We start from the raw sequence: 27,286 nt of genomic DNA on the forward strand, positions 1-27,286 counted from the left end.
TCATCCAGGAAAGAAATTTGACATTTTCATGAGATTGTTCTTTATTTTGTTCTTCATTGATCCTTAACTACAGCAAAAACAGTTTCTCTTTCCAATATATTTCCTTGGCTTTTGCTGTGAAGCAATGAAATTTGTGGTAGAAACTAGGTTTAAAAAGCTTAGACAACTGGTGGATCCATAATCCAATAATAGAGTTGTCTCTAAATTACTGAGAATAAGCTATATTGAAATTAGCATTTAAATTATACCTTATGATGCTTTCTATAATCTTTTGGGCATTAATTGCTAATAAATTTCAAAATTTGAAACAATATAAACATTTTCCTCAAAAAATCCAAGTGTGATTTTTTTTTCCTCTTACAGGCTTCTGATTTGTAGGTTTCCAATAAATTTGGCATTGAGAAAGGAGCAGTGAAAAATAGATATTATTTAACAAAAACTGGAAGATGACAATCAAAGAACTTCATGTAGCAATGACCATAACTTCTTCCTTCTTTACTTTTGAAGAAAGTCCTAGCTAAATGGCTGATTGACAGTACTGGAGAAGCAAATGGAGGCCTTAGTTTCCTAACTAAGAAAGTTAGTTGTAAAATTCTTATCTCAGGAAACAAAATCAAGCAAGTTGAGGGAAGCTACTTCTAATCTCTGTGCACATTTCCATGATCCAGAAAGCTTTGTTTTGCCCCTACATTAAGAGAAATTGATGCATTTTAAAGAAACATTCTCATCAGAGACTAATAAGATTGGGTTTGGAATACGTAGATAACAATTACAGATAATGAAAAAGGAATCTAATTGCACATAGATGTTTGTTTTCTTCAAAATCTTCATCTCTTTGTATAATCTTTTTAAAGATAGCACTTAGGAATCCTGGTCAATGTTTTGTTGTTTTAATAAAGCACTCTATTTTTGTATTAAATTAAAAGTATTAGAGTCTCTTTTAGTTAACTCCATCTATTCAATAAAACCCACTATGTGGAACACATATTCAAAACCATTACTCAGTGGCAATGCAGTGCTTCAAGCAGAATATCCAGCTAGATTCTAGGACCTACAAGTCAAAGGAAAGTGTGGTGGAACTACTCTTCCTTGATGGAGAATTGGACTGAGACATCTAAGAACACCAGAAGAAAGAAAGAAAAGAAAAAATAAAGAATAGTCAAGAACCCTGACAGTAAGCACAGTGCAAACAACCAATTAAGCTATAAGCTAGGACTAAAATACGTGAGGAGCTTGTATTTTGTCCAGTGAATGTGAAAGCAATTTCATTCTTTTATTTTTATCTTCCACCCTTGGTTAGCTGCTTGAGGTAAATATAACATTTGGACAAATATTTGCAACCAGATTGTAACATGTATGCCACTTAAAGTCCAATGTGGAAACAACTTCATCTGGCTCAAATATGGTTTGAATTTGAACCAGTTATTTAAGTGTCTTAATTTTTTTACAATTTGTTTATCCTCAATCAAATAACTTTGTTATTTTCTGTTATTTCCGAAATCCTCCCATTTAAAATGTGTAAGATCCACCTGGGGTTTGATTTGGTTATTTTTAACTAGATATTATAGAATTCTCTTGTTTATGTGGCTGGGAGGGTGGAAATTTGGGTTATAAGATTTAATTAAGACAAGAGTCATTTTATAAAAGATTTGGCAATGTTCTTTCCCTGAATGATGCTTCAGTAAAACTGCTTTACAAGTAGTGAACACAGCAGAATGATTTGATTGTTGAAAAGTGAATAAAATCTGCATCAAACCACGCCAAACTAATTCTGAGTTCAAGTCATTTTGCCTGATCCTATGGAACTATAATAACTAAAGGCCAGTAAATTATAATTTGAGAGACAACAAGATTTCTTCTTAAAGGAAACAAAATACAAAAATACATGTAAGACGTTTAAACAGAATTTTCATTTGTGGGACTTTAGAGAAGGCGTAAAAGACACATTTGAGATATTTTTCCTCCAATATGTGGGTCACTTTAAGCTTATTTGGAGACATAGAAGTAAATTTGCAAAGGAGTATAGTAGCACAGGCCAGGGAATTTTGTATAGCTTCTCCTTTCTTCATTGTATGTACAAAACGTCAGAAAGAAGGATTTCTCTGTCATTGTTCTTTTTCATTCTGTCTCCACCTCTCTCTCTCTCTCCCTGTCTGTCTCTCTTAAGCCTCTGGAGTAAATGCATCTTTAGTGATAACACAGCATTCAGAATTCAATTTCCAGCCCACAGTTTTATGCAGAAGCTCTAGGCATAAGGAAGAAGACAATATCTCAGTGAGGAGTCTTCAGTCAAGGGTTAAAGCAGTCATGTTAGCTCTTATATTTTTCTTTATTCTGAATCTCACATAGGGACACAAAGAAATCAACCAATGGGAATTAATTATTTAATCATAGAAAATACATGAATGGGGGAGTAGGAGTTCCACAAAGTGAATGGGTTGACAGTGGTGCCTTTGATCATTTCATTTGCTTTTATCATACTGCAATTTAGATACATTTACAGATCATATCTTAAATAATTTCTATGATTCTATGAAATAAGATGGGGAGTCATGAAAATCTTTAAATTTCCCCTTATCCTTGTTTCTGTATCACATAGGCAACCACCCTACTATGCCTACTGTGTGCCCTTTAATTTGTATGTGTTCTTGCAAAATGTTTCTGAATGCATGTATTTTAAAAAAAATTATTTTTTAAACTGTAGTTGATTTACAATATTTTATTAGTTTCACGTGTACAGCAAAATGATTTGGATATATATACGTGTGTGTGTATATATATTTCAGATTCTTTTCCATTATAGGTTATTACAAGATGCTGAATATAGTTTCCTGTGCTATACAGTAAATCCTTATTGTTTACTGAGAAAAAAAAAAAAGAAAATACATGAAAGTGGTCAATGGCTGTACTTGTCGAGCACAACACTCAACAAATTTTCATTAAAGAAGTGCATTCACCAGGTAGAGTAGAACCTGGAACTCCTAAGAGACAGAAAGAGAATCAACAAGGATGAATACAAATTGACTAATGAAAACAGCTACGAGTTGGTAATAATCCCTAGTTTTCAAAGAATTTTTAAGAAAATATAAACCTGACTTTATAAACTCTGTTTTCCTTTGATTTTAATTCAATTCATTAAAGCCCTCATATTTTACTATCATGTTAGGGACATTTTCTTTTCCTGATTAAAACAGTTCTATCTTAGACTACAAAACAGAAGATGCCCTTTTAAAGGCTAAATGCTTTAAGAGTGCCTACATAAAACTTTAGTCTATACATCTCAAAACAAAATGCTAATACCCTAAATCCATTATCATGGTGTTATGGACTGAATGTTTGCATCCCTCAAAATTCATAGATTGAAGCCCTAACCCTCAATGTGATGGTATTTGGAGATGTGTCCTTTGGAAGGTAATTAGGGTTAGATGGGGTCATGAGGTTGGAACACTCATGACAGGATTAGTGTCCTTTTTAAGAAGTGACACCAGAAAACTTGATGCCTCTTTACCACATGAGAACACAGAGAGAAAGTGGCCATCTACAATCCAGGAAGAGAGCCTTCACCAAGAACCAAATTGACCAGCACCTTGATCTTAGACTTCCCAGCCTCCAGAACTGTAGGGAAAATAATTAATGTGTGTTGTTTAAGCCACCCAATCTATGATATTTTGTTATAGAGCCCAAGCAAACTAATACACGTGGTCTATAAGAAATGATATTATGCAAAGACATCCTTGTTTAGGATGCAGAAGTCAGGCTGACCTTACCTCTGTGTGACCTTGAACAGGTTAATAAATGTCTTTACCTATTTCTTTATCTAAAAGATGGGGGGTATTAATACTTGCCTCATTCAAGTGTGTGAAATTCAAACAACATGAAACAAAAAGCTTCACAGAGTGTCTGGCAAGTAGTAAAAGCTAAAATAATCTTCATTATTTGAGCCCATCCCCAACACTTCCTTGGGAAGTCATAGCCCCTTACAGTTGATAGCACAGAATGTGACTTGATCAACTGCTTGCTATTTTTACAAAAACCTGCAGATTCCGTTCCTTATTTTCACCAGTACTCCACTGAACATTAAAAAATACTTTGCATTTATTTTTGATGATGCCAACAAGAGGAATTTCACCCATCAAATAGCTCTTCTGAAATGTATTATCACTTTTTTGAAATATGATGTTACCATCTAAATTCTGGTTGTTTTTAAAGGGCTTTGAAACATAATTCTAAATCTATCTGAATAATATACTAATAAGTCAATATAGTAAATATTTTTGAGTGCTTGATACATGCTGAGAAAACAAAGGTTGTCCTGGGAGCTGTAGAGCACACAGGGGTGGCTAAGACAGGGCCCTGTCCTCAAAGAGCTCAGAATAGTAAAGGAAACACACATGCAAGTAAACATCTAGTAGTGTCCTGAGTGCTCTAATAGGCATAACCATAAGACAGTGAAGGCCCAAAAGAAAGATTGGCCAGTTCTTCTTAGGGTAGACAGCAAAGCCATCCTATAGAAGGTAAAACAATTAAATTGGTGTTTTTCAGCATTGCTTGAAACCTGTATCTTACTTCAAGAACTGACAGCAGCCAAAGTAAAATGAATTTGTGGAGGAACGATTGTATGCAATGTGAGCACTTGATATCTCTACTCATGAGTTTTTTTTCCATTCCAGGGTCCAACACAGGATACTACATTACACTGAACAATACTGAACAATAATAGTAGCAAATTGCAACCACCATTACTACTATTACCACTGGATTAATACTACTAGTAAAAATAATCTCTAACATTCGTATAATTCTTTACAAAGTATTTAGACATTTCATCCCAGTTCTACCCTGTAGTTAGTATCTTAATTTAGTACCAAATGAGGAAACTGAGGTTCAGACAAACTCAACATTTGCAAAGTTCTTTTTTTGTTAGGAATGGGAAGAAAGCATCAATAGTACTGACACTACTTTCTTAAAAGTGATGAAGTATTAGAAAACAGAAAGAAATTCTACACCCTCCACATGCTTCACCTAACTAGTGTCCTAGCTCCCACTGTACTTGTTCTTAACTACTTGAAAAAATTAGTTAACATTCTCATTTGCATCAGTTAACATTCTGAGAACTCTAACAAATGCTGTTCATAAGCTGTATTTATATTACAATCCTTTTCCTTTTTGTACATTTTTAATTATGAAAGTAAAATATGCTCATTATCAGCAATTAAAACCATAGACAAATATTAAGGGAAGAAAAAATTAATCCATAACTCTAAAATCCAGAGACAACCACAGTTAATATTTGATGATATATTTCCTTCTAGCCTGTTTTCTTTTTTGCTTGTGTTTGGACATATATTTTTATTAGGGAATATACTGTATAAATAGATATGTTATGCTGCATTATTATTTTTTAATTTGGGGGAATAATTTTATATTTACAGAATACTTCCAAAGATTTTATATTTACATAGAGTTCTTATAAACCCTTCATCCAGCTTCCCTTAGTTAACATCTTACATAACTATGGTATAATTTTTTAAAACTAAGAAATTATAACTTAATTTTTAACTAGACTACTTATTTTCTTCACATTTCACCAGTTTTTCCACCAGCATCCTTTTCTGTTCCGTGATGCAATCCAGTGTGTCACATTTAGATGTCATGTCTCCTTGGTCTCCACTGATTTGTGAAAGTTTCTCAGTCTTTCCTTGTTTTTCATGGTCTTGACACTTTGAAGACTACTGGTTCCATATTCCATAGAGCATCACTCAATTTGGATTTTTAGCATTTTCTCATAATTAGTGCCCTTCTCATCACATCCTATCAGGGAGTACATGATATCAATGTAATTTATCACTGGTGAAGTTAACTTTGATCTCTTGGTTAAGGTGTGTCTGTCAGGTTTCTTCACTGTAAAGTTACTATTTTTCCCTTTCCATACTCTGCTCTTTGGAATTAGTTATAAGTAGTTATAATATATAAACTACATATATATAGTGTTTTATATATATATATATATATATATATATATATATATATATATATACACATACATATATTTGGAATTTTTTTCTAAGAATGATTTGTCTCTTCACCATTTATTTCCATCAGGATGAATTCATGAATATTTATTTTATACATTGAGTTAGACAAGTTATTTTTGTTGCTGTTGCTCAAATTGGCCCCAATTTGGCTGTTGAAAGCTCTTTCATGTTGGCTCTTGTGTCCTTTTGAAATGCCCAATCCTACTTCTTTTTGTTTTTGAGCATTTCATTACTTTCTGGCACTACAAGTTGCTCCAGGCTTATCTTGTATATATACTACCCCAACCCTAGAATCAGCCATTTCTCCAAGAAGCCCTAATTCCTTTTATTCAAGAATGGTGTTAAATACTAAGATCTGGTTCTAGGTGTTATCATTTAAACAGAAACACAATATTATTTACCAAATACATTATAGTACAACTGAACAACCTGTGATTTGATCTGATCTACAATTGATGCTTCTCTATTTTTTTCTCACTAAAAGTATAATCTGCATAGTATAGTGTACTGGTTAAGAGCCCAGGCTCTGAAACCAAGGAACCTGGGTTATAAACTAGTTCTGTCACCTACTTGCTGTGTGACCTTGGGCAAGTTGAATAACTTTTCTGTGTCTCAGTTCTATCATGGAACTAGCAATAATACCTATCTCACAGGGTAACTGTGAAGTTTAAATAAATTAATATTTGCAAAGCACTTGGAGTGGTGCCTGGTATCCATTAATTACCATATAAATGTTAGATGTTATCATCACTATTCTGATAACTTTAACCACAAGTGCAATACTGAAAAGTCAACATCTAATCATAGCCAACACATATTGAGTCTATCTTATGAGAAAGACACTCATAATCCTATTCGTGAAGTATAACCTATTTTTAAATGAAATCTTTTTATTATTATTAATTTAAATTTGCTTTAATGGACATATTTTAATTCATATTTTATTCTTTAAGTGTTTACATTCAATTTCTCATCAAAACTTTACATGAGAAGAGCATCTCCAAGATGGCTTCCAGAGATGCCTTTTCTCACTGTGTATGCATGCTACCTTTCACATAAAGAAGCAGAATCTAGCTCTACTTCCCTTGAGTTTAGAAATTTCCAAGTTAAACAAGTTACTAAAATGCAGCAAGAGTAATATTCTTGAACTTTTGAAACTAAATCTTATCAGAAGGTTTGGCGCTTCCATCTGGGAATCTTAAGTCCTTATTTTGGGGATGACCATCTCAGAATCAAGCTGCCATGAGGCTAAAACCTAAGTTGTATGGAGAGACCAAATGTAGGCACTCAGGTTGACATCTCCAGTGGAGTTATCAGCTAACAGCCAGCATCAATTGCCAACTATCTTGGATACTCAGCTTAGTCAAACTTCAAATGACTAGACCCAGCTGATAACTGATGCCACCATATGAGAGATCCAAAGCCAACTTGTTACTGTTCAGTCAACCTACAGATCTGTGAGCAATAATAAATTATTGCTTTAAGCCACAAAGTCTTTGGGCTCTTTGCTATGTAGAAATAAGTAACCAAAACAAATGACTTCTTCAATTTTTTATACTCAACAATTAATGAGAAACTTTGTTCACAGAAGTAAAGTTAGCAAATATCAGAAGACTGTTAATAGCTTTCTGACTGATGAATGGAATTCTCACCATTGCCAGAATTTAGATCATTTCCTTTCTTTAACTAGTATGTCATGAAATCCAACAGCTCTTTTTTCTCTTTCATTCACCAATGTAATTTTGAAAAATCTTGTAATAATATATTTGGATTTCAAATCCAATACTTTTTATATCAAATATTTCAAAATAATGATACAGCTTTTCTTTATATATAGTCAAATGTTGCTCTAATGTATGTTAATGACTCTTCATTAAGATTAGCATTACAATATAAACTAAATATCATTAGCAAAATGTTTTTCACTCCATGTTTTCAAGATTTCATTTTCACTTGATCTATAAACTCTGCACATGATAATGTTTTCATGGAGTCCTTACAGTTTTCATTAAGTTCCTTTAGAAGCTCAGTGATGTAAAGTTTAGCAAGCCAATAACTATGCTTCAAAATAGCCAAAGTGAGAATCATCCAGAAAAAATGTTTTTGATTCTTACAGCTTAAAAATTTTTGACAAAAATCTTCCCTTGGATGAGCAACACAATTCAGTATGAAACAGCAGAAAGTGGTGTCTGCTCCCATTTCTTCACATAAAGCTGAAAGCAGGGTGGAGAAGCTTAAATTTTATTAGATTCACCACTTTGATAACATCATTAAATGTGGAATTCTGATCTACAGCCAATGTCTACATCTGAAAGCCTCACTGTGAAGAAAATAATGTATTTCTTGAACCTTAACTTTTATAATATGAGCTGTATGCAAAAGTCTTTACAACTTTCTGTCATGTTCCCTCACTCTCAGGACACACAAATTTATGTAGGGTTTTCATATTATCTGTATCAAAGTATTCACTAATCAATTTAAACAATTCATCTCCTGTAAGCTCTTTCAGTATTTTACAGAACAAATAAAGTTCATCAAAGCATTTCTCTTTAGAGATACTCACTAGCATCATTACTGAAGTACTATTCAATCTCTAATGAAACTTCTTTAATCTAATAATATTCTGGATTAGTGTGACCTCTAGGTAATCCAGCATGTCATCAATGTGTCTACTAATTGCATTAATCAAAAAGTGGTACATTTTCTATTTTCTTTGCATCATTGACCCCCTGTATTATATTAGCAGTTTCAAGACAGGCTGTAAAAACAAAAAGTCTACAGTTGAGTGAGGCATTCTGTATTTGGACATTACAGAATTTTTTTTTTAAGAGTTAGATGTAAAATGGATTTATTAATTTTTTTAACATCTTTATTGGAGTATAATTGCTTTACAATGGTGTGTTAGTTTCTGCTTTATAACAAAGTGAATCAGTTATACATATACATATGTTCCCATATCTCTTCCCTCTTGCATCTCCCTCCCTCCCACCCTCCCTATCTCACCCCTCTAGGTGGTCACAAAGCACCGAGCTGATCTCCCTGTGCTATGCGGCTGCTTCCCACTAGCTATCTAATTTATGTTTGGTAGTGTATATATGGACATTACAGAATTTTATAATTAGTTCTTTGAGTGTAACCTAATATAGAATAAATAATTTCATAGAAAAAATTTGTCTCTTAGTCATTCATTCAATAATTATTTATCTGGGGCTTCCCTGGTGGCGCAGTGGTTGGGAGTCCACCTGCCATGCAGGGCACACAGGTTCATACCCCGGTCCGGGAAGATCCCACATGCCATGGAGTGGCTGGGTGCATGAGCCATGGCCTCTGAGCCTGTGCGTCCTCCACGGCGGGAGAGGCCACAGCAATGAGAGGCCCACGTACAGCAAAAAAAAAAAAAAAAAAAAAAAAGTTTGGGCTTCCCTGGTGGCACAGTGGTTGGGAGTCCGCCTGCCGATGCAGGGGACGTGGGTTCGTGCCCTGGTCCGGGAAGATCCCACATGCCGCAGAGCAGCTGGGCCCGTGAGCCATGGCTGCTGGGCCTATGCGTCCGGAGCCTGTGTTCCACAACAGGAGAGGTCACAACAGTGAGAGGCCCGCATACCGCAAAATAAATAAATAAATAAATAATCTAGAGCCTACTATGTGTCAGGCATGGATCTTTGTCAGTGACCAAACTGTGCAAAGATCCTTGCCCTTGAGATGATTACATTTCAACAAGACCGACAGTAAACTATATAAATAATAAAACTTATATTACCTAATATATTAAAAGATAATATATTAATTTGCTAGGGCTGTCATAGCAAGGTACTACAAACTAGGTGGCTTAAATAACAAAAATTTTATCACTTCTCAGTTCTGAAGGCTAGAAGACTAAGATCAAGGTGTAGGCCAGCCTAGAAGGGCTGTGAGGAAGAATCTATTTCATGCCTCTCCTGTAACTTCTGGTGATTTGCAACCAATCTTTGGCATTCCTTGGCTTGAAGACACATCACCCTGATCTTTGCCTTCATATTCACATGGCATTCTTCCTGTGTGTGTGTCTGTGTCCTAACTCTCCCTATTTATAAAGACACCAGTCATATTTGATGAGGGGCCCACCCTATTCCAATTTGATCTCATCTGAACTAATATATCTGCAATGACCCTATTTTCAAATAATGTCACATTCTGTGGTAATAAGAGTTAGAACTTCAACATATGACTCTTTTTGTAAGACAAAATTCAGTTCATAAGAGATGATATGTGCTATAATATAAAGAAAGTAGATCAGGTGAAGGGATGGGAGTGAGGAGGACAGATTGGAATATGAAATAGAATGATCAGGGCAGGCTTTAACAAGAAGGCTTAAGAGAGAACTGAAGTAGTAGAGAAAGTCAGCCAAGAAGATATCTAGGGAAAGAGCCTTTCAAGGCAGATGGGAGAGTCATAGAAAAGGCCCTTGGGCCAGAGTCTGCCCTCGAGCTAGAGGAATAGAGGGAAGTCAGTGTGGTTGGAGTGGAGCACATGAGAGCACAGTAAAGAATGAAGAGCCAACTCATGTAAAGCTTTGCAGTCTATTGTAAATTTTGGTTTCTACCAAGTTAAATAGAAAGTCAAGGGAGATTTTGAATAGAGTGACATGACTGATTTCTGTTTCACAAGTGTCCCTCTGGCTGCTGTGTAGAGAATAGACTTACAGTGGGTAAGGACAAAAGGAGAAACACCTATTAGGAGGCTCTTTCAGTAATCCAAACACAAGGTGCTGGGGTCTAAGGCCAGGGTGATAGTGGTGAAAGCATGAGAAGTGATAAAAGTCTGCATTTATTTTTGAATTAGAGCTGACAAGACTTCCTCACACACTGGAGTGTCATATGTGGAAAAAAGACAGCTCAAGGATGACTCTGAAGTTCTGGATTGTGCAACTAGAAAGAAAGGGTTGCTATCAACTTAGTGAAGGAGGATTGTTGGTGAAGTGGGTTTGTGGAGTACTCTTTGCTGTAGGCAGCCTCTAAAACAGCTCCTACTGATACCTACCTCTTGGCATTTACGTTCTTGTGTATGACTCTCCTCTCAGTGTGGGTTGTATTTAGGGACTTGTTTTATTTGATATATGATACAAATGTAATAGAAAGTCAATTCCTACATTAAGTTAAAGAAAGGCCATGGCTTTGGTCTTGGATGCTCTCTCTCTCCTACTCTCTGGCTCTTTCACCTATCTTAGGGATGCCAGCTGCCATGATGAGCCGCTGTGCAGTGGAGTGTTCATGTGGTTGGGAACCAAGGGAGGCTTCTGGCGAAGAGCCAGTGAGCAACTAAGTTGTTGTTAGTCCAACAGCTCACAAGGAACCGAATCCTTCCAACAACCACAGGAGTGGATTTGGAAGTGACTCTTCTCCCTGTCAAGCCTGCAGATTAGACCATAACCATGTCCACAAGGATGATGTCAATCAAGCTCATGACTGCCCTTGAGCCAGAGGTCCCAGCTAAGCCATGTCTAGATTTCTGACCCATAGAAATTGTGAGATAAGGAATATTTGTTGTTTTAAGCCAGGAAATTATGGCATAATTTGTTATGCAGCTATGGATAAGTAAAACACTCTTAAAAAGCTCAAAGCTTTTTCTGAGCAAAAACATTCATAATATTTTGGGGTAAGATGCCAAAGAATTTTCTTATAACCATTGATTCATTTGCTAATATTCCATGCAAAAAATATATATATTTAAAGTGAGAGAGGAGAGAATTATAGGAACTGTCCAATGCATATTTGAAGAAATTCTCATTATATTGCTTAATGAGGGCTTAATATTTTTGCAATATTGGGTTTTTCTTGGAATTATGATAGCTTTCCAACTTTAATCAGAAGTTTGCCCATTAAGATGGGAAAACATATGTATGTAAAAATCATCTAAATAGAAAGTCCTTAAAGGGACCAGAGACTATGAAACCTCCAAAAACTTCATTTTCAAAAATAGTTTATATCATCTCCATTCTTTTACTTTTTTTTTTTTTTTTTTTTTTTGCGGTATGCGGGCCTCTCACTGTTGTGGTCTCTCCCGTTGTGGAGCACAGGCTCTGGACGCGCAGGCTTGGTGGCCATGGCTCACGAGCCCAGCCGCTCCACGGCATATAGGATCTTCCTGGACCGGGGCACGAACCCATGTCCCCTTCATCGGCAGGCGGTCTCTCAACCACGGCGCCACCAGGGAAGCCCTATCATCTCCATTTTTAATAAAATTTAGACATATTTTCTAAAAATATGGAGAATTAAAGATATATTATGCAAAGTAAGAAGTAATAAAATGTTAATTTTCATTACTTAACAATTAAAATTTTGAAAATTTTACATTAAAAATATTCTTGACAGTCATACGTAGTCATATGTTGTATATTGATTTCTGAAACTGTAGTGTTCTATAGTCCTTTTTAAAATCAATTTAATTGAAAAAGGACCTGAGGGATTTCCCAAGATGACAGAGTAGAAAGACACTGAGCTCACTTTCTCTCACAGGCACAACAAAATTACAACTATTTACAGAACAACTATCCATGAAAAAGATGGGAAGTTACCAGTAAAGATCTTCTACAACTAAAGGTATAAAGGGGGAACCACAATGAGACAGGTAGGAGGGGTGGAGTTGTGGTATAGTCAAGACCCATACCCCAGGGTTGGACGATCCACAAACAGGAGAATAATTACAATTGCAGAGGTTCTCCACAAGGAGCAAGGTGCCTGAGCCCCACATTGGGCTCTGCAGCCCAGGGATCCTGCACTGGGAAGATGAGCCACCAAAACGTTTGGCTTTAAAGGCCAGTGGTGCTTATTTTAGGAGACCCAGAGGGCTGTGGGAAATAGAGACCCCACTTTTAAAGGGAGCACGCAAAATCTCACATGCTCTGGATCCAGGGAAGAAGCAGTAATTTGAAAGGAGCCTGGTTCAGACCTACCTGCTGATCTTGGAGAGTCTCCCAGAGAGGCAGGAGAAAACTGCAGCTTACCCTGAGGACATAGACTCTGGCAGCAGCATTTTGGGTGCTCCTTCTACCATGTGGACACTGGTGCTGGCAAGCACCATTTTGGAATCCTCCCTCTAGCTTATTAGCACTTGGACCCAGCCCTGCCCACGCCCACCAGCCTGAAGAGCCCACTGCTTTCCTACTCCTGCATCCCCCCCAAAGCCTTCCCCAAATGTACTTCACTGCCTCAGGGGATCTTTTCAAGCTCTGCCTCACAAACTACCAGCTCTTTAACCCTTTGATTGGATCCTATTGTGCCCATGATCCATGGTCTCTAGGAATCTGTGGTTGTTCTGGATGCTATAATGAAATACGATAGCCGGAGGGGCTTAAACAACACACAATTATTTCTCAAATTCCGGAGGTTGGAAGTTCAACATCAGGGTGCTATGCATGGTCAGGTTCTTGAAAAGGTCTGTCTTTCTGGTTATGTATTATAGCCGTCCCTTGGTGTGTGCAATGCAAGCAGAGAGTGGTCTCATGTCTCCTTTTTTTAGGGCATTAATCCTATCATGATCTGATTTCACTTAAACCTAATTACTTTCCAAAGGTACCCACTTCCAAATACCATCACACTGGAGATTAGGGCTTCAATTCAGGAATTTTGTGGGAACACAAGCACTCAGTTCATAGCAGAATCCTAGAATAACTAACATGGAAGAAGGTGGCAGAGACCATTTAGCTTTAAGTATTGGAGATTGTATTGATTACATGGCATCCATCAGGCCTTGGGGAATAAGCAAGCCTGCCTCAGAGAAAGAAAACAAGAAAAATAATTCAAGCCCCATTATAAACATGTATTCTACAGACTCTCCCATTACTATTCTGTTCCATCAAAATTTACACAGCAGAGTGGCTGGGTTTCTCTCCGAGGAATGGGAGAAAGCTGAGATGATCAAAGCAGTTCCTGGAAACAACAGGAAAAGGAAAGTCAGGAAGAGGGGCAGTGCTATCTGGATTTGCGAGGGAAGAGGTATTCCCAAGTGGAGAGTGGGCAGTGTAGGTCCAAACATCTTTTTGTTCACCCCAAATCCTAGTGAATACTAATTTTATGCGATATCATTATTAAACTTCCCCTGGTCTCTTAACTTGTTAATACCTCTACTCAAGTCCTCGAAGAAATAACATTTAAGTTAGAATTTGAGACTAGAATAATATACTAACCCCAAAAACTAGTGCATAAAGGAGAAGGAGGGAAAGGAGAGATAAAAGCAGAAGAACATTCTAGACTGAAAGGGAAGAGTATATTAATAGGTCTTGAAGTGAGAAGGAGCTTGGCTTTAAGGAAAATTTAAGGCAAATTAAAAATAAAGGTAATACCATGCTAAGAGGTCATAGAGGATAAACCAGAGAATAGATCATTGGCTTTGAGATTGGAAAGATAGGACAAAATGGTAGGATATTTAAGAAGTACAATGAAAACAGATATCCAAATTCATCAGTGGTTAAAGTCAGCATATTTGACAGCAAACTTTGACCAGACTTTCCAAAGAAGGAAACAGGTAAGAAATGTTTTCATAATTAGGTACCCTCTGCTATATATTATCTGGTTTACACTGTATTAGCACAATTTAAAAGCAAAATTAATGAGATGGCTACTCAGTGCTACTTCCTAGCTTTTGGTGACAGGTTGTGGTTTTTAATTGTTCAACATGTCTTCATTCTTTGCCTAAGATAAAAATCAGCTATAAAGGCTCAGAAAGCTCATGACTTCAATAGGGATGTGGACCTATCTGAACAAAAGAAGAAGAAAAGTACAGGAGTGTTTGAGGAGTGTAAGGTGATGTTCAATGGAAAGAGAATACAAGGAGATACAGCTCCCAGAACTCCCTTGGGATATGACTCTTTTTTTTTTTTTTTTTTTTTTTTGTGGTACGCGGGGCTCTCACTGTTGTGGCCTCTCCCATTGCGGAGCACAGGCTCCGGACGCGCAGGCTCAGAGGCCAGAGCTCATGGACCCAGCCGCTCCGCGGCATGTGGGATCTTCCCGGACCGGGGCACGAACCCACGTCCCCTGCATCAGCAGTCGGACTGCGCCACCAGGGAAGCCCGGGATATGACTCATTTAACATAAATGATATGTCAGTAATTAGAGTTCTCATAAACATCATTTACATCCCCACTTCTAAATTATAATCCTCTACTGGTAGCTACAAGACTCTATCACATGATTTTGACATCAGTCAATACAGGTGGTATAGCAAAAATGATAACCATTATTCACTCATCATCTAGGAAGTACTGCTACATTTTTAAAAATATAATGAGTGGATGGAAAGGTAGAAAGCAATAGTGTAGTGTAATGTGAAAAAGTCTTTTCATAAGGGGCAAGAAATATTCTAATTCATTGTTGAAGTTAAAAGCTATTCACACTCTATCATTGCACTAGCAAATTTATGTAATTTTGAAATTTTGTATATATGTTATCCCATTCTTTTGTTTAATCATAAATAACTTTGTCTAAAGAACAATCACTCTGATAAACACTGTTATGTTGACTGTGAGTGCCATCCTAATATTCATTAAATCACAGTTTGAAGAGGAAAATTTTTACCACTCTTCAACTGCTAATTTTTAACTATTGTTTTTATATTAATCAGCTGTTTTGTCAAGTTAATCTGGCTAGAGCTTTGATCAAAGAAGGTATAGATATGTGATGTGTAATGAAATAAGCCAGTTTTCAAATCCAAAATTACTTTTTAGCAAAGGTATTATTTGTATGACAGTACCCATATCTACACAATATTGTATTTTTGAGGATGTGGTCTCAGGATCTACAAAGTATAAGAGATGGTTTATTTGTGTCATACTTATCTTTACCCTAAAGTGCATTTAATGAAAAGATGTTGCATTAGTTTCCCAGATTTAAATTCAAACACATGTTTACTGAGTGCCTGCAAGGAATAAGTCTTTCTGCAATGTACAGGATCCTGCAAAGGTGAGTGAGACTCTTTCTGTCCTAACATCTCACATTCCAGAAGGGGAGCTAAGATATGTGCTTGAAGAACAATAATATAAATAGAATGTGACAATTGCTAAAAAGAGATATATGAACAATTGTTAAGGGAACATAAAAGGACCAGAGATTAATGGCTGCTAAACTCAGAAGAAGGTAATAAAGAACCTAACTGAGGAAGGAAAGGACTCAAAAGTCTTCTTGAGAATGATGGATTTAAATCGCAGGGGTGCATTTTCTAAGTCATACATCATTCTTCTTTAAATATAGTTCCTTTGTGTCTGTGTCTAATATTTATCTCACAGGTTTCAGATTTAAGGAGTTTTATGTAATCTAAATCTTTATGCAATTATAAAATAGTAAAATTATTATTATATCATTATTATTGCTGTGTCCCCAGCCCTGTGCTAAGCATCATGAAGATTGCAAAAACACTGCCAATGCTGACTTGAAAAACCTTCGACATGGGTAAGTAGAGACAAAATACCCCAAAACACATAAGACAAATAACACAAGGCAACAGATAATTGATATTGGTGTTGACTTTCCGTACTCCCCATAAACTGGCCAACAACGGGACCCCAGCTACAGACTTCTGCATCATAGAGCCCAGCATGCCAGCCAAGGGCCTCTGTTTGTACTCTTGTTCTAGGTGAAAACCACAAATATTAATAGTAGGCCTGTTATTTACCAAGGACTCATAAAACAGTCTCAAGATTTCTTGTGACCCATCTTATGAAGCAGGAGTCCCAACAATGCTCTATTGTACTAGATGCTTTGAAGGAGGCTAGAAAAACAAAAACGAAAAACAAGGTTGACTCTTCGGTTCATTTGATGTCCTCTGATAACATCACAGGCTACTGCTTACCTAACAACTGTTAAATAATGCATTTTTCTTATATAACAAATCATTGAAGGTGAGAGGTAACCTTCTTCCACACTGTAAGTATGTGAAAATCCACAAACCTGTGTTGGACACATAATGTGTCAGTTTATTTTCTGTTTTAGATCTTATCCTGAAAGGACAATTAAGCCCCTCACTGATTTTTTTTAACATGAAAAGCATGTTTCATGAGATGATCACCTGCTCCCCAAAGCTACCTGTGTTGCCTCAAGGCTCCAGGAGTGTTGGGTAGAACAAGGAGGGGAAAGTTAGGAGCGGAGATGACTGGAGCGAATATACACAAGTCATAAATCCTAAGAGTTTCTTGGGTCTTCTTCCCTTTCAGCAGCTGAGATTACTCGCAGCCCACGCAAACAAAGCAGAGCACCCCAATCCAAATCTACCCCAAGGAGATCTGCAGGATTTGCTTTAAAACTTTCCTCCCTGAACCTAGCTGCTTCCTGAAAGTTTAATGCTCCAGGGAGCTGCATCGACTCTCAGGCAGCTAAGGTCCCTTTCAGGGTATTAAAATAAGCAATTATAAAGTGATGGCCAAAGGGCCAGAAAGAGGTAATGTAGCTTCCCAAAGTGCCCAACTCTTCCAGGAGAATGTCTTTGGAATGTTGGCCCCAATGAGCAGGAATAGATTCATAAAGCAAAGTGAAAATAAAAGAATGTAAAGAGAAAGAAAGACAAAGAAGGTACCAAAAGATACACTTGAGTAGCATAATGTTTAACTTAATAAATAATTCACATCATAAAATATGTATTTATTTAGTAAATACCTAGTATACCACAACATCAGTCACAAAAATCACCCTGGTTTTGCAACTGAATAATAAATACAGCACCTTAGGGGCTTCCCTGGTGGCACAGTGGTTGAGAGTCCGCCTGCCGATGCAGGGGACGTGGGTTCGTGCCCCGGTCCGGGAAGATCCCACATGCCGCGGAGCAGCTGGGCCCGTGAGCCATGGCTGCTGAGACTGCACGTCCGGAGCCTGTGCTCCGCAACGGGAGAGGCCACAGCAGTGAGAGGCCCGCGTAACGCAAAAAAAAATAAATAAATAAATAAATAAATAAATACAGCACCTTAAAATATCTGACTGCCAGGTTGGATAAAAGGGTGAGGCCAACACATAATGACCTCAAACTCCACAGTCTTCTCCTGCCTCTGCGGAAGAAGACAGAGTGGATGCTGTGTGATTAGGCCTTGGAGGTAGATGCAGCATATCAAGGTGCTGAATAATGGATATCCCTAGGAGCCCTTGGTGGAGGCTACAAGCCACCATGGGAGGAGGGAAGAGCGATGAAGAACTTTAAGGGTCTTGCCGTCACCAGGGTAAAAACCAGAAGAGAAGAGATTGGCAATAAATATTTCAATACCCAAGAAAACTGGCTAACAGATATAGGATTTTATCCATTTTAGCAGAAAAACATTTATTCTCTTGCTGTATAGCCACTCATGGGAAATGAATATATTAATGCTATTAGATCCAGTCTGAGAAAGATGAACCAATATTACCCATTCGAAACCATTTGTTGTTTAACCTTGGCTTGCAGATTAGCACGTATTAACTGACAGAACAGGCTTTGCCGGGAATGTTCAGGATGCTTTCCAAACAGTTCAACTGAGACACTTTATTGATCATAAAGCGTTCCTAATGCAAATGAAGGAATGCCGAGGCGGCACTGGTGTCGACAACAGGCTGCAGTTTACAGCGGTAAACTCCCCATCTCCTATCAAGCCTTCAGCATGCTGTTCGCTGCACAGCCGTTATCTTCACATACTGACACATGTAATCTAACATTCTCACTTTGCCACAGTCAGAGCAATTGCTTGACAATATGATTACAGTTTCCTGTCAGTTCAGGCACAGAATATTTCTGTGAGCTTTCAGCAATTGCAAAATATTTTGATTTTGAAATGATAGTAATCTATGAAGAAAAAGTCTTCAAAATATTGATTTCTGATAACAAATCAAGATCTGCATAAAGGACATTGCTTTAAGTGTCTATAAATAAGGATGCTTTGGAGCGCAGAGGGAGACAAGGGGAGGCTGTGATAATATGATGAAAAAGAGAAGGACTTGGGTTGTGAAAACTACCGAAGGAAGCAGAGCTTGTGACAAGAAGCTGCCATCAGTGGTCAATGGCCTGATGGATATAATTGAATCACCACTCTACTGGTCCAGTGTACTGTGCATGTTTGTCAGTGTCATTTCAAAAGAACACTCTTCCTCCTTCAATCCAATAAAGGTTGTTAGGCAAGTACATTGGTAGAAATTTTGTGGGAAATGGAAATGAAGAAAGAAACTTTACCACTTAAAAGGCACAATATCTCTTAGTTTAATAAATAATAATGTGTATGTATTTAAATGAATTAATCTCAAACGTTGAAGGTCATATCTCTGTTCAAGAATTTTTGTTGCTTACTCTAAAATGGAGAGACTTTTCAATAACTGGATTAAGACTGGCTCCTCGTGACCCCTGGTAGAGATATGAAATAGGATTTATCTGAATTATTGACCTTTCCCCCAGAAATGAGAATGTTCTAAGAAAGACCTCCACATTCTTTTTTGTTCCCTCAGAAATCAGTCACTCAAAATAGTTACTACCAGCATTTTAGGCACTTCTACTGGATGGTAGTTTTCTATAGGACAAGACAAAACTGAAATTATTTCCACAAATGAACAAGATAGAAATGGACCAAGGATTAGACTGAAAAATCATGGAATTTTAAATGGAGGAAAATGTTCTGAAATGAAAACTGATTACTGTAGCCCTGGAGCTAAGGGTAATTTATAGGTAGACCAGTAAAACATGTGTTCCTCAATAATGCAATCAATCACTTTACCTGGAATCTAGCCACTCAGCGATGTAATGCTCCAGTATGAATTTAGATTTTTTTCAAGCTGCTATTAGTCAAATAGCTTTTAATGACTTCAACATTTAGACAACAGATAGGGCTATTTAAATCTATAATTTGTCCTTTATTTCTTCTTAAACATGCATACAACATATATGCAGACATTGCTAACACTGCATATATTCAGAACATGAAAAGCATATGGTTATAACACATGGACTTTGAAAGCATTAATTATTCAGAAACAAAATAATCTGCCACTGACATTTCATTTCTGTAATAAGGTATAATTTACATAGAGTAAACTTCATCCTTTCAATGTACCACTCTGAGTTTTGGCAAACACATATAGTCAGGTAACCAGGATCACAACCAAAATATGGAACAGTTCAATAATCTATTTCCCAAATTTCCTCCTGCCCCTTTGTAATCAACCCCTCCCACACCCTCAGTCCCTGGCAACTACTGATTTGTTTTCCATCCCTATAATTTAATGTTTTCCAGAGTGTTACATCAGTGGAATCATGTAGTATATGGCCTGTTAATTCTGGAGTTTTTCACATAGAAAAATACAATTGAGATCTAGCCACATTGTTGCGGTACCAGAAGTACATTCTTTTCTTTGCTAAGTAGTATTTCATTGATTGGATGTACCTCAGCTTCAATTGATTCCAGTTTTCAGCGATTATTAATAAAGCTACTATGAATATTAACATAAATATTTTTGTGTGAACATAAGATTTCATTTAACTTGGGTTAATACCTAAGACTAGGATCACTGAATTGTATGATAAGTGTATGTTTAACCTTACAAAAAAATGCCAAACTGTTATGAAAAGTGGCTGCATTTTTTGAATTCCTGCAAGCAAAGTATGGGAGTTTCAGTTGCTCCACACCCTTATCAACACTTGGAATGCTCAGTTATTTTGTGCGTTTGTTTTATTGGGTTAGATAAAAAGTTTGTTCGGGTTTTTCCATGAGATGTTACGAAAATCCCGAACGAACTTTTTGGTCAACCCAATTGTTATTCTAATAGATGTGCTGTGGCTTCATACTGTGGTTTTTAATTTGCATTTTCCAAGTAACTAATGATGTTAAACATCTTTTCATGTGCTTACTTGCCATTCCTATATTTTCTTTGATGAAGTGTCTGTGTAAATCTTTTGCTCATTTTTTTAAAAATTAGGTTGATGGTTTTCTTATTATTGCATTTTGAGAGTACTTAGGTAAACTGGATACAAGTCTTTTATCAGATATATGATTTCAAATATTTCTCCCAGTCTATAGTCTGCACCTTTTAATTCTCTTAACAGTGTCATACATAGGGCAGAAGTCTTCATTCCAATGCAATCCAAGTTATCAATCTATTTTTTCCTACTATGGATTGTGCTTCTCATATTGTATCTAAGAAACATCTGCTTAATCCAAGATCACAAAATTTTCTTTTATGTTTTCTTCTAGTCTACAGATTGTTCATGACAATACAGTTTAAAATAGATATAATATTAATGAAATCTCAGTGACATCTCTGAGTAAAGAGAGTGGACACAATTTTTTTTTTAATTCAGAAGAATACTAAGAGCCTTCAGTATTTCATACATTTGGAATTTCTGAAATCACAATCTCTTCCCTAAGACATAAAAAATCACACAGTGTAATAGTTATTCATTCATTAATTCATTAATCAAGTATTTATTAATGGCCCTACTATTTTCCAATTGCTCTGGTAGATGATGTGGTAACAGAGTTAAAGATGTAGTTGGTCTTTTCCCTCAAGAAGTTCTACATCTCTGTCCTATATTACACGCTTATATAGGACAGAGACAAGGAGTGAGAAAATTGTAGCACAGTGTGATAAGAGCAAAGATTCGGGTGGTCACCAGCAGCAAGATGAGTGAAAAGTGGGACACTTAACCCAAAATGACAGAACATAGTAACCCCATGAAAGAAAGGAGATAAAACTTGTAGCCCTCAGGAGCACACAGTCTGGTGGAGGAAATGAAAATATAAATACATGAATAACAATTTAATTACCAATGTTCTAAGTGCTATGAAAGAAAATGATAGAAAATGAAGACAACACATAACAAGATATAATTTAGTCTACTAACCTAAGGGAAGACAGCCATAAGAAAGTAACATGAAATTGGAAGCTGAGCATAATTAGAAATTACCTTAGAATAAAACTTCAAAGTTCCAGACTGAGGAAACTGAACATTTAAAGACCCTAAAATAGGAAATAAATGAACATATTTGAGGAGCAGAAAGGTCAGGCCAGTAGGGAATTGTGTAGTGGTTTTCTAACTTTAGTTTAAATGAGAATCTTCCAGAAAGCTTGCTTAAAATTAAGATTACTAGACCCCACATATAAAAATCTTTATTTAGGAGGTCTAAATTAACAAGGTAATTATAATGTGAAGTATCAATCACCATACTTCAATTAATTCCAGGATAGAAAGAGGGAGACTGTGGGAGGTAAGGAAAAAGGAGGTAGGAATTAAGTCATTCAAAGTAAGGATAGTTGAGCCAAACTTTATCCTAAAAACCTTGAGAAGCTTTTGAAGGATATAAAATAAGGATGAGACATGATCCAGCTTGCATTAAAACAAATTACTTTGGAGTGACATCATCAAGACAGTGACATAGATTGTACCCAACTTCAGTCAGCCTCACAAGAGGGTCAACTAGCAACTATGTATACACAAGACACCATTTTGAAGATCCCAGAACCCAAGAAGTGAGACTTAAGCACTACCTTGGACAACAGAGACTAAGAGGGAATGCATTAGGAAAGTAAGAGCAACAGCTTCATTTTAACAGACTCAACCACTACCCAGGCCAGCACATCACCACACCAAGAGGGCCCCACTGGGTTACAGTTTCTCCAGTGGTAAAAACAGAACCCAAGGTGGACATTCAGCTTTTCCAGAGTTGCAAGATGATTCTGAGGAAGCATACTCAGGTCTTACTTCACATACATCACAGGGCAGTATTAGTGCAGCTCCACCAGGAGCTAGGGATCAGAAGGAGACAGATAAAGGATGGTGGTGCCTACAGCAACCTTCACTTAGGCTTCAGAAGACCATGTTCCTGCTTGCAGAGGCACCTGGGCAGAAATCCCAGCCTGAGGCTCTGCATATATAGAGAGCTGAGCCATGACCTAGTATGGCCAAGGAGCCTATTTGACAGTTCAGTCTGACTAAGATTACTGGCTACAAGATTGAAGCTACAGTGGAGTTCATTTGATAGCCCATGCTGGCAGAGGGACAAATTCACAGTCTCACCAACCTGCTGAGCATAGCATCCAGTCCCATCACTCTGGGAAGCATGGCCACAAGAAACAGTAGCCCAATAGCTGTGGAACACATCCTACCCAACTGTTGAGCATAGCTCTGGCCCTGCATAACCAGGGAGCTTTAACAGTGACCCTGAGAATCCTGGAGAACAGCCTATGGTACCACCCCACTGTGGAGCTCAGCCTACAACCTCACCCAGTAGCAGAGCCCAGCATATGGCCTTGACCAATTGCTGGACAGCCTGTGGCCTTGCCTAGGCAAGGAGTCCAGCCAATGACTCTGCCCAACCATGGAGCATAGCTTACAACCCCAACTGACTGACAAGCCAAGACAGTGACCTTGCCCAACTGAGGTGCACAGTCACTAGCCCCACTATCTATAATGGATAGATTATCCACACAGAGAATCAATAAGGAAAGACTTGGTTTGAACAGCACTTTGATGAATGTACATAACAGACATATACAGAACATTCCATGCAATAGCAACAGAATACAGGTTCTTTTGAAGCATGCATGGAACACTTTATAGGATAAATCATATGTTAGGCCACAAAAGAAGTCTCAACAAATTCAAGAAGATAGAGATTATGTCAAGTATCTTTTCTGAAAATGATAGTATGAAACCAGAAAATTCACAAATATGTAGAAATTAAACAACACACTCCTGAACAACCAATGGATCAAAAAAGAAATCATAAGTTAAATAAAAAAATATCTTACAAACAAAAATGGAAACAAAATATACCAAAACTTATGGGATGCAGCAAAAGCAGTTCTAAGAGGAAAGTTTATAGCTATAAATACATATATCAAGAGAAAAGAAAGATGGCAAATAAACAACCTAACATACCTCAAGGAACTAAAAAAAGAACAACAAACTAAGCCCAAGTTAACAGAAGGAAGGAAATAATAAAATTAAATCAGAAATATATAAAATAGAAAACAGGAAAACAATAGAAAAGATTAACAAAACTGGAAAAGATAAATGAAACACACAAACCATTAGCTAGACAAACTGAAAAAAGGAGAGAAGACTCAAATAAATATATAAATGAAAAAGGAGACATTAAAACTGATACCACAGAAATACAAAGAACTGTAAGTGACTAAAAATTTTATGCCAGCAAATTGGATAACCTAGAAGAAATTAATAAATTCCTAGAAAACATGCACCTCCTAAGACTGAATTATGAAGAAACAGAAAATCTAAACAGACCAATAACAAGTAATGATATTAAATCACTAATCAAAACCTCCAACAAAGAAAAGCTCAGGACCATGGGTGGATGGTGGATTTCATGGGTGGATTTTGCCAAACATTTAAAGAAGAATTAATGCCAATTCTTCTCAAGCTTTTCCAAAAATTTGAAGAGTAGGGAACACTTCCAAACCCATTTTATGTAGCCAGCATTAACATGATACCAAAGACAGGCAAGGACTCTATGAGAAAAGAAAATTACAGACCAATATCCCTGATGAATACAAATGTAAAAATTCTTGACAAAATACTAGCAAACTGAATTAAACAGCACAATAAAATAATCATACACCATTATCAAGTGGAATTCATCCATGAGATGTAAGGCTGTTTCAACACATGGAAATCAATAAATCTGATATATCACATTACTAGAAAGATAAAAATCATATGACCATCTCAATAGATGCAGAAAAAGCATTTGACAAAGTTCAATATCCTTTGATGATAAAAATTCTCAACAAATCAGGTATAGGAAGAACTTAATATAATAAAAGCCATATATAACAGTCCACAGCTAACATCATCCTCAATAGTGAAAGTCTAGAAGCTTTTCCTCTAAGACAAGGAAGAAAACAAGAGCACCACTATTACTACTCTTATTCAACACAGTACTGAACCTCCTAGCCATAGAAATCAGAGAAAAAAGAAATAAAAGGCATCCAAGTCAAAAAGAAAAAAGTAAAATCCTCTCTATCTGCGTATGACAAGATCTTATACATAGAAAATCCTAAAGAATCCACCAAAAAACTGTTAGAACTAATAAACAAATTCAGGAAAGTTACAGGACAGAAAAACAACATACAAAAATCAGTTGTACCTCTGTACACTAACAATGAACTATCTCAAAAAGTAATAAAGAAAACAATCCCATTCACAATAGCATCAAAAACAATAAACACTGGCCTTAGAGAGCTGTGAGCCCAGAAGTGGGGAGAACTGGAGAGGTCGGTAGAGAGGGTAGGAAGAAATTGCAGATAGACCCCTGCCCTGGTCGGCTGAGCCCCCAGAGAGCATCTCTGCAGTGTCCAGGCTTTGTGTGGATGTACAATGCATGGCCCTGTCAGGCCTGAGAGTTTGCAAACTGTCCCTGCCGCGGCCTGACCCGTGGTGGCCCTATGGCTCCTGCAGTTGCCACGGTGACCCCAGGCACAATCCAGCCCAGGTAGCCGTGCCACAGTCCCGGGGCACCATGACCCCATGCTCCACCATGCCTTGGGGCCCCTGGGGATAGCAGATGGCAGGCGCTCCTGGCTGCTGCTGTGGCTCAACAAGGAGGAATTATTACTGTTCTAAAGTGAATGTTGGAGGTGGATACTTTAGGCCATATTAATTGGTGTAAGCTCTCCTGGAGGTCCTCATCTCAACACCAAGACCCAGCTCTACCCAGCTGCCTGCAAACTCCAGTGGGACCTCATTAAACTTAAAAGCTTTTGCACAGCAAAGGAAGCCATAAACAAGATGAAAAGACAACACTCAGAAAGGGAGAAAATATTTGCAAACAAAGTAAATGACAAGGGACTAATCTCCAAAATATACAGACAGCTCATGCAGCTCAATACCAAAAAACAAAAAACCCAATCAAAAAATGGGTAGAAGACCTGCATAGACATTTTTCCAAAGAAGACATAAAGATGGCCAAGAGGCACATGAAAAGATGCTCAACATCACTAATTATTACAGAAATGCAAATCAAAACTACAATGAGGTACCACTCACACCAGTCAGAATGGCCATCATCAAAATATCTACAAACAATAAATGCTGGAGAGGGTGTGGAGAAAAGGGAACCCTCTTACACTGTTGGTGGGAATGTAAATTGTTACAGCCACTATGGAGAACAGTATGGAGGTTCCTTAAAAAACTAAAAATAGAATTACCACATGACCTAGCAATCCCAATCCTGGGCATATACCTGGAGAAAACCATAATTCAAAAAGCACTGCACCCCAATGTTCATTGAAGCACTATTAACAATAGCCAGAACATGGAAGCAACCTAAATGTCTATCAACAGAGGAATGGATAAAGATGTGGTACATATATACAATGGAATATTACTCAGCCATAAAAATGAATGAAATTGTGCCATTTGTAGAGACATGGGTGGACCTAGAGACTGTCACACAGAGTGAAGTAAGTCAGAAAGAGAAAAACAAATATCATATAGTAATGCATAAATGTGGAATCTAGAAAAATAATACAGATGAACCTCTTTGCAAAGCAGAAATAGAGACACAGACATAGAGAACAAACATATGTACACCAAGGTGGGAAAGGGGGGGGGTGGGATAAATTGGGAGATTGGGATTGACATATATACACTACTATGTATAAAATAGATAACTAATGAGAACCTACTATATAGCACAGGAAAAAAAAAAAGGTATAATTGGTTTGTAGGACATATATTTAGTTAACCTTAAAAATGTATTCCAATATACAGTAGGTACAGACAAATACTGTTTGATTCCACTTATACTAGGTACCTAGAATAGTCAAATTCATAGATTCAGAAAGTACACTGTAGATGCCAGGGGCCAGGGGGTGTGTGTGGGGGGAGGTGAAATGGGGAGTTAGTGTTTAATGGGGACAGAGTTTCAGTTTAGAAAGGTGAAAAATTCAGGAGATGGATGATACTGAAAGTTGCACAACAATGTGAATGTACTTAGTGATACCAAACTGTACAGTTAAATATGGTTAAAATAGTATGTTTTACATCATGTGACTTTTACCATAATAAAAAATTTTTAAAAACCCATAAATACTTAGGAATAAATGTAACTAATGTGGTGGAAGGTTCAAACACTAACTGTAATAAGACATTGAGAAAGAAATTCAAGACAACAAAGAAGTGGAAAGAGATCTCATGTTCTTGGATTGAAATAATTAATGTTATTAAAATATCTATAATACCCAAAGCCACCTATAATATTCAATAAAATCCCTATCAAAATTTCAATGGTATTATTCACAGAAATAGAAAAAAAA

The sequence above is a fragment of the Mesoplodon mirus genome (genome assembly GCF_964341445.2).
Source record: "Mesoplodon mirus genome assembly, chromosome: 3".
Taxonomy (NCBI): domain Eukaryota; kingdom Metazoa; phylum Chordata; class Mammalia; order Artiodactyla; family Ziphiidae; genus Mesoplodon; species Mesoplodon mirus.